General features: G+C 31.7%; 1 long non-coding RNA gene across 1 annotated transcript; it reads right to left on the reverse strand.

The window, feature by feature from the left end:
* Positions 1 to 2704: 2704 nt before the first annotated feature.
* On the reverse strand, positions 2705 to 9075 carry LOC117111959. The gene is made up of 5 exons (XR_004445944.1): positions 8948 to 9075; positions 5037 to 5144; positions 4483 to 4590; positions 3780 to 3890; positions 2705 to 3005 (listed from the first exon to the last, which is right to left on the reverse strand). It is a non-coding gene; the product is annotated as an uncharacterized LOC117111959 (long non-coding RNA).
* Between the last annotated feature and the right edge of the window lie 367 nt (positions 9076 to 9442).

Raw genomic sequence — 9442 nt, forward strand, 5'->3', positions numbered from 1 at the left:
TATATATATATATCACTGGTGGTGAAGTTTCGTCCCCAGTGGCTAACCAAATCGAGGGTGGGCGCTAATAAGGGGTTGGCGCTGAACTAATAATTTTGCTATAGGCTTAGCCTGGTAGGGTACTAACTGCCCTTGTCAGCAATTTTCTTTCAGATACCTGGCTGGTTGTATATCTGTCTGATAACATCCAAATTACGGTGAAAGCAAGCTTGTATGTGAACTACTGTTTAGACAAAGCCGTCGCCAGAAACATCTTTTACATTATTGAAATTCGGAATGGTGTTTCTTCTAAATTTGAAAAATGTACATAATAGGTAAGTAAAGCGTGTACTATGTTGTACTGTTTGCTGTATAAGCCTGTGTAGGCCTACATAGTGTTAGATTTAATTGCGGCATCCATTTTTGTGTTATTATTCAGGCCTGCATGTTTCAGACTGGGGACTTGCTCTAAAATCGGTTTATAGAGGGTCGTTTTAATTAATTTTGTTGACTATTTTAAAAGATAGAAATCTTAAAATTTGGCCATAATACAGTGGCATTAAACCGAAATATCTGAGTGAACTTTAAACAACAGTAACAACATAATAGGGAGATAAAGATTTGTTGTGTTATGTAAATCTAAGTACTCTTTAAAATTAAGTAAAATCATTTAAATTAATTTGATAAAGTGTAATATTATTTATATAGTGACTTAGAAAACAATCCATGGGTCGTAAAATGCGATTTAATTTAAATAGGCCTATAGCAATCGCATAAATATACAAATTCATGATAATAGAATGCAGCATAAAGTGATCTTAATGATATATCAGTATATATATAACATCTAGATGTGTATAAATATATATATATATATATATAATATACATCTACTATATATATAATATATATATACTATATACACAGCATTGTGTGTTGCATTTCCTGCACTGTACTCGTTTTTCGATATATTGAGTATTCTATAATAGTAATTGTTATTGTCGTGATGGAATACTAGACAATAACTGGATTTGCGTCAGGAGAAACATGTATAGGTGTAATTTTGCCCTACCTGACGTGGAAATGTACCGAATACTCAGTACATTTGAAAACAATTGCGAAAAAAAATCGCAAGTTTTTCCCACCCGAGAACAACTTGCGATTTTTTCGCAATTGTTTTCAAATGTACTGAGTATTCGGTACATTTCTACGTCAGGTAGGGCAAAATTACACCTATTCTACAATAACAATGCTCAGATAGGAACATTATACAACGTTATGATCATACCAATTAATGAACCAATTGTTGTACGTGAAGAAGGCCACAGATTTGGTACTGTAGGACGTTACAGGGTTTCCAATAGAGTATTTGTTAAAATGTTGACATTTAATATTCGCTTTTATTTTATTACAAGAAATAACAAATTTTGTATTCAGTGGTTCTTTTTCGATTGGGGGAGGGGTTGGGGCGGTGGGGAGCGTACGCACCCAAATCATTATTAAAATAACGTTTTATTAACATGTACTCTTTGCATAATGTATTAAATCAATTAAACAATAAATTCTATTTTCTAAATTTAAATTTTATACCTCATGAAAATATGAATGTCATACAAAATATATTTTGAATGTATTTCTCACTAGTTCAATCTCTTTTATTTCAGTGTCTGGGGTCAAATCTACTGATCCATCAAGAAGTGCGAAATCGAAGTACAATCATTGTCATTGGAACACAATGTATTATCATTTGCCGGATTTATGTGGTTCTGCAGACAATCGCACGCGGATCATCGGATGATCATCGAAATTTAATTAAATGTAATATAAAATAAAAGTTATGTTTGTTTTAAATGTAATATAAAATAAAAGTTATGTTTGTTGTACAACGAACAAGTAATTCTCGAAAGATATTACATACTTAAATATAATTAGGCCTACATTATATTATATTATATAAAACTACAATCTTCGTATTTTATTTATATTACGTTTTGTATAGTTCAGATGCAACATTTCCGAGTATGTAAGAAAAAAAAGTTAACTGATGTGTAATTTAAAATACGTTATTGTGTGCACTTTCTTTGTCGTCATTGCATCAATAATATATATTTCATGATATTGATCAATATATAATTGCATTATAGTCAGTTCGAATCGAATACACCAGTATTATAGGCTACTACTATATCTTATAAAACTATTTGCAATCACATGATACAGACAAGTGGATTTTTTTTATTTTCAGAGCAAGTTGCCGTCAAATTTTTAAAAACCGGAAATGACGTGGTTGCTAAGTAACAAGCTCATGCATAATCATGAATATTCAGTAACACCTGTGCTCATTAGACTAACAATAAAAACTTTTAGCTCAGTTTTGACAAAATCGACCAAAAAGATTTTATTGTTAGTCTAATTAGAACAGGTGTTACTGAATATTCATGATTATGCATGAGTTGTTACTTAGCAACCACGTCATTTCCGGTTTTATGGGGTTTTTGTTGAGGGCGTCCTCGAAATAATTTCATTGCTAGTTTAATAGACAGAAGTAGCTAATAATGATGAAGCATTTTTTCACTTTGAAGTGGCTTTGAAGGCTGGTGGTTTAAGGCTATAAAGATTTTTTAACTGTTGAATTTATTAAAGTAAACACAGACATTGAATAAGATGAGAAGAAATGCATAATTCCATTTTATATTTATTTCCAAGCATTACAATCAAATTTTTATGTTACATATGTCTATATTCTTTGTAACAATATTACGGTTTATTTTTTCTATTAATAATACAATATCAATAAACATAAAGCATACAAGAATTAATACTTATTGCTAACATTATTTTTGAGATTTTTGCAGTGAAAAGATAAAAAAAATAAATAAAATTCACAGTATATTTTATTTAATTTCATATCCAGAAAATTTGCAGGATGCGTGATTTTTGACATTTTGGATAAATAGTTCGGTTGCCCTTTCACGATCGAGTCCGGACATTCTTTCCTGATATTTGTGGATTCGTTGTCTACCTCACTGAAATAGAAAAATATTGAGAAAATATTTAGAACCATAAAAAGATTCATAGCGAAGTATCAAAAAATTAATATATAAATAAAAACCAGTAAGCACATTATTACATTATATTAGGCCTAAGTACATTATCGTATTCAGCAATGTATGGACAATGTTGCTGATCAAACTTCTTCGTATCAGCATTATCATAAAAGGATCATCACACCACGGAATGAACGAGGATTAATAAATACATGGTTTATTTGGTAGGCCTAGTAGATTGCAATAGGATGAACAAATCAATTATGTTAGCATTCCGTTGGCATGTGTAAATAAAATGTATAAAAGTGTCCCATTCGATAGGAATGAATACAGTATACCGTACTTGCGTGAATAAGCGCCCTGGCGCCTAAATTTTTGCAATTTTTGCGCTTATTTAAATGCAGGGGGGGGGGGGGAGACTTATGAAAACAAAGTGGAAATTGAGGGGCGCTTATGGAAATAGATGAAAATTGAGGGGTGCTTACAGGAACTTGGAAAATTCAAGCAGGGGCGGATCCAGTAGGGGCTACTAAATTTTAAAATTTCAAGGCATAGTCCTATATTGAAATTAGCGCTCTCACTTATATATTCTGAATATGTTGTGACACCCCCCTCCCCTTTGAAAAATTCTGGATCTGCCCATGCAAGGGGAGCTTTTTAAATGAAAAAATGAAAAAAGAAAGATTTTACATAGCCCAGATTAGGTAACAATGTGGAGGACGATAAAAGATAAATGAAAACTTGCTTGCTTACATGCTTAAGGCGGGTGGTGTCACCGAAACACGATGGTTTTCCATTGGCATCTGTCCCCCATTACTGTTTTGAGGTCTTCTTTCTCCAGCCCAGTGTCTGCTTTAAGAATATCTAGAATTATGTAAATGAAAACAATTAAAATATTAATTTACTGAAATCATGAGTACGGTATTCAAACATGTTATATTAATATAATACTATAGGCCTAACTATATTTTCATACAAACATGTTTCATATAATGTATAAAAGGGTATGGAATAAAAATAACCCACAGAGGCCTAGAATGGCAGTATCAGACAACAACTTTAGAATAGTTTGTATGGTATCTGGCAAAAAATGAAGATAAATTTTAATTTAAGTTTTTTTGTTTTTCTGCCCTTATTTCTTTCAGTAAGTTAGGGGCGGATGAGGAGGGCAAACAAACATATGTTTTTTGGCCTAACCATATCTTCATACAAACATTTTTCTTGATATAATATTTATTAACTGATTGATTGAATTTATTCGATGCTCAACATGCACAAGCAAGATAAACATTGTGAACAGGAAAAGCAAAAATTAATGAGCACCAGGAACATTCCATTGGGCCAGAGTCCAGCCCACTTCCAATGGGGTCAAAATTTAAAAATATACTATCTGTCATGAGATGAAAGACGAAAAATTTAATTCCATAATTTTTTTTTAAATAAGTTATTAACTTACAATTAAATATCTGTATGACAATTTTTTTTCCTGTTAGCAATATCATTAGGCCAGAGTCCAGCCTATTTCCAATAGGGTCAAATTTAAAGATATACTGTCTGTCATGAGCTGAAAGATGAAAAAAGTATTACGGTACGGTACTCAAACATTTTATATAAACATAATACTATAACTATATTTTCATACAAACATGTTTCATAAAATGTATAAAAGTGTACCATTCGATAGAAGTGAATAAAGTATATAAATTTATACAGTATATTCAACCATTTGATATAAATATAATACTATAACCATATCTTCATACAAACATTTTTTATGATATAATATTCATTGACTGTTTGATTGAATTATTCAATGCTTAACATGCACAAGCAAGAGGAAAATTGTAAACAAGAAAAGTAAAAATTAATGAGCATCATGAACGCTCATTGGGCCAGAGTCCAGCCTATTTTCAATTGGGTTATATTTAAAGATATACTGTCTGTCATGAGATGAAGGACGAAAAATTTAATTCCATAATTGAATATTTTTTAATTAAGTTATTTACTTACAATTAAATATCTGTATGACAAATTTTGTTCGTGTTAGCAATAGCATTAGGCCAGAGTCCAGCCCATTTCCAATGGGGTCAAATTTAAATATATACTGTCTGTCATGAGCTGAAAAATGAAAAAAATAATACCATGATTGAATATTGATATTTAATTAAGTTATTAACTTACAATTAAATATCTGTGTGACAAATTTGTTTCCTGTCAGCAATACCTTTTCTATCATTTATATACATAGACACTTTTAAAAATCGGCTGGGAGTAGTGTAAATTGGAGGATATTTGAAGTGAAATGTCCGTAAATCAGAAAAAAATGTTTTAAAAAAGCGTCTACAAGGATCCAACAGCACTGACCGGGGTCTGAAACAAGGGGCAGCCTAGAGACTAGGTCAGGATCCTGGAATAAAATTCCTGGGTTTCATGGGGAGATTTTGCGGCTTAGGATCGCCTATGTGCTTTTTGACCACAATTGGATTGGCTTATCAGTTTCAGTTCAGTTTTTATTGGCACACACTTTTACAACAGTGGCGCACACTATTCAGTGGTGCGTCCAGACTAACTAATCAAAAAACAATACAGTAAAGTTGAACAAAATTAAAAAAGGAAACGCAAAGGTAAACAGAAAAATCAGGGAGTTTAACAAAATAGTAAAAGAAAGGAAAAACATCCCAAAAATACAAAATTCAAATCAAAGTAAAAACAAACAGCTTTACAGTAAAAATACACACACGTAAATATACACATTCATATATATGCATGCATATACACACATACGCACACACACAAATACACATACTAACAAGTATATGAACACACACACCAAACACACACACACACACACACACATATATATATATATATATATACATATATATACATATATATACACATATATATATACATATATATACACACATACACACACACATACATACATATATATACACACATACATACATACACACACACATACACACACATACTCACACACACACATACATACATACACCTACATATACATATATATATATATATATATATATATATATACACGCACATACACATACATACACATACACATATACATACATATACACATACAATATACATACATACATACACATACACACAGCCACACATATAAACTCACATATACACGCACATACAAATATACATGCACATACAAACACTTGCAAGCATGTACAAACACCCATATAAACAACAACAACAACAACAACAACAAAAAACCGTACCTAAATAAAGTTAAATTAAATAAACCGTTAAGTAATAGCATTATAGCGGGGGTATTAAGACAGGCATAATTCTTTGTATATATTACTTCTACAAATCCAAGCAGCACAGAGATATTGCTTACAATGACGGTCAAAAATGTCTCCCAATATCCCATTCTCATATAAGTTATCTAAAAACAAGTGATCAAAATGCTTTAGTCGGCGATTCGGACGATGGGGTCGAAGTTATGGTAACTCGGGCTATAGCTACATGAGCAAGTCTAGTTGCCTTTGAATTAAAACAATATATATTTTTAGCTTCAGTATTCACAGCATTTGCTACTGGGGCTCAGTATACTACGCATACATGGCCATTTAGAGAGAGTGACGCTCACCCATGCACTGCATGTTCATGTAATAATTTTGGTTTCTGGTTTTTTTTGTAACTGTATCTGGTTTCCTTAATTTTCTTTTTTCATTTTTCGACTTTCTTTCGCGCCACGAAATTTTTCTCTTAAAGGGATACCTACGCTTTATAAATTTTAAATATTATTATTATTTCTAATATACAAGATGGTCGACTGCTCTCTATTTTCGAAAAAATACAATTTGAGGGTTGTAGACAATGACGGATTTAAGTTGGTGGGGTGTGCAATCGGTCCCATAAATTATTCGAATTTCTAAAAAATTGAGAAAAGAAAAAGAAAATTGTATTCAAATTGAAGTCATTTCCGGCCATCTAGAGCATGGAGGTATAGAGGTAACACAATCATAAATGCATTTGTGAAAGTCCCTCCATGGATCCCTTATATTTCGAATTCCTGGATCCGCCACTGGTAGGTATATGGCCTGTTTTATATCGACATCATGGAGGTACATATCCATGACGACATTAATATCGGATCAAGACTGGTTTCCCAGGACACCTTCCCCCGGTATTTTTCCCCGGACATTTCCCCCCACCCCACTCCATGACATTAACCACTGTAACCACCAGCCTTCCCACCCCCACCCCCTTTTACATCTTTTCATATATAATTTCAATTATACATTTTAATTTATAATACATTTTAATTTTTTTATTTTACTTAATTTTAAGGAAGTACGGTAGTTATTTCTATATTCATTAGTGCAATAAGTTAGCAAGACTGATTGGTAAGAACTAATTATTTTCCCAGGCTCAGTGTTCTTATGTTTTTGCTGATTTCATTCATATGTTTACACACTTTTCAAACATACAAAATTATTATATTACAGCAATATGTTACTGTACCGTATTATAGGTTATTAGCATAAAACTGATTCCTCCATACTCTAGTCACTTTACTCCCCCGTGGTTACACCTAATGCAAATAAGGATAAGATTTGTTGGTTTATTCCATTAAAAAAAAAATAAAAACCTCATTTGACTCAATTTGTTCTTACCTTGTTCTTAATTTTAAGCAATTGCAGCCGCAGTGTTTTTATAAAATGTTTTCTTATACAAAAATGTGAAATAATTATAGCTTAATGACTTAATGTACGTAATTCATATTGGGTTTTTTATGTTTGTATAATTATTATAACCCATGTCTTCAATAGCGTTATATCATAATTTAATGATAACAACAATAATAATAATATAAATTTAATAAGTATAAAGAGCAAATGTAATAATCTTATTTATAAATTCTGTATGGATAATAATTTAATGATAATACTAACAATAATAAGAATAATAAAAAGTTACTAACTATAAAGAGCAAATGTAATAACCTGTATTCTATATGGATAGCATTATTAAATAAGTTGAAATAGATACCGTAATCAAAAGTAATTTAGTTGTATAAAGTAATAATTATGTAAAAAATTATAGCTTTATAAGTTTTTATTTTCAGTACGGTAATTAATTTCTTATTATTTAGATACTTTGCTGCCTACATTTGTATAAATATTTTCCATGTAAATATTGTTGTTATGATTTAATGAAGATTTAATATAAAAGAATGGCAAATCTTGATGTATTCCTTGTATTTAATTTCTTCCTTTATTTAACGCATGATGTAGGGGGTGGGGAAAGTCCGGGGGAAATTGTCCTAGGGAGAAAATGTCACGGATGGGGGGGGGGAGCAAATACCGGGGGAAGCAAACAGATGTGTATAAGTAAATACCGGGTGAAGTAAATACCGGGGGAAGTGTCCGGGGTGTAAATGTCCGTGGTTGGTGGGGGAATCCAGCCTGCTTCCATTTATATCAATTGATAAAGGCAGTGTAATTTGGGCATACTTCGATCACTTTTTTTGTCGTTTATAAATGATATGGAAAATATTGTCGGGGTATAACTAATTTCGATTATTCATAATTAAAATTTGTGCACCAAATAATGACAAGATTCTTGATAATAAATTTTATATAATGTCAATTTAAAAACAGATACGAATCTACAATGTAAACAACAAGCCCAATCTGTAAGTAAACTTTCTTTAGCCAGTTTCAGGAATTACGGTGGCGTTAGCGAGTCACTTGGAATGTGTGTTGTTGTTGAATAGAATGCAGCCATGTCAGTGCATGCCTCTGTTGAGGAAATTACCAATGCCTTCAATGCCTAACAATTTTTTAAGAATAATAACCATAGTATGATGACATAATTCCCATTTAGCTATTGAATTAACGATGCAAATTGTTCAATACTGTACTCACATTATGTTATTCGTTGTGACGTCTCCTTCCCGTAGTCTTTCAACTCCATAAGTATTGTGTACGTTCAAAACGCCACCTGGTAAGGTATAAAAACAATTCATTAATCTTTTTCTAAAGCACCATTCCTTTATGATAACGACAGAGGATGGTGGTGATTATGATGATGATGTTGATAATGATGATGATGATGATGATGATGATGATGATGATGATGATGATGATGATGATGATAATGATGACATTGATGATGATTATGATGATGATGATGTTGGTAGTGGTTATGATTATGATGATGATGAAGTTGATGATGATGTTGATGATAATGGTGTTGATAATGATGGTGTTGGTGATTTTAGGATAAAGAATCTACCTTTTTATTAAAGGAAACGACTACCAATGGAATCAGTATATGCTGTTATGTAACTTTTAATTCTTCAAAACAGGCAGGATGAACGTAACGGGTGATGTAATAATGTCGTTCAGTGTAGAAACGAA

The sequence above is a fragment of the Anneissia japonica genome, unplaced genomic scaffold (genome assembly GCF_011630105.1).
Source record: "Anneissia japonica isolate Jap-2015-1 unplaced genomic scaffold, ASM1163010v1 scaffold1594_len1068242_cov183, whole genome shotgun sequence".
Taxonomy (NCBI): domain Eukaryota; kingdom Metazoa; phylum Echinodermata; class Crinoidea; order Comatulida; family Comatulidae; genus Anneissia; species Anneissia japonica.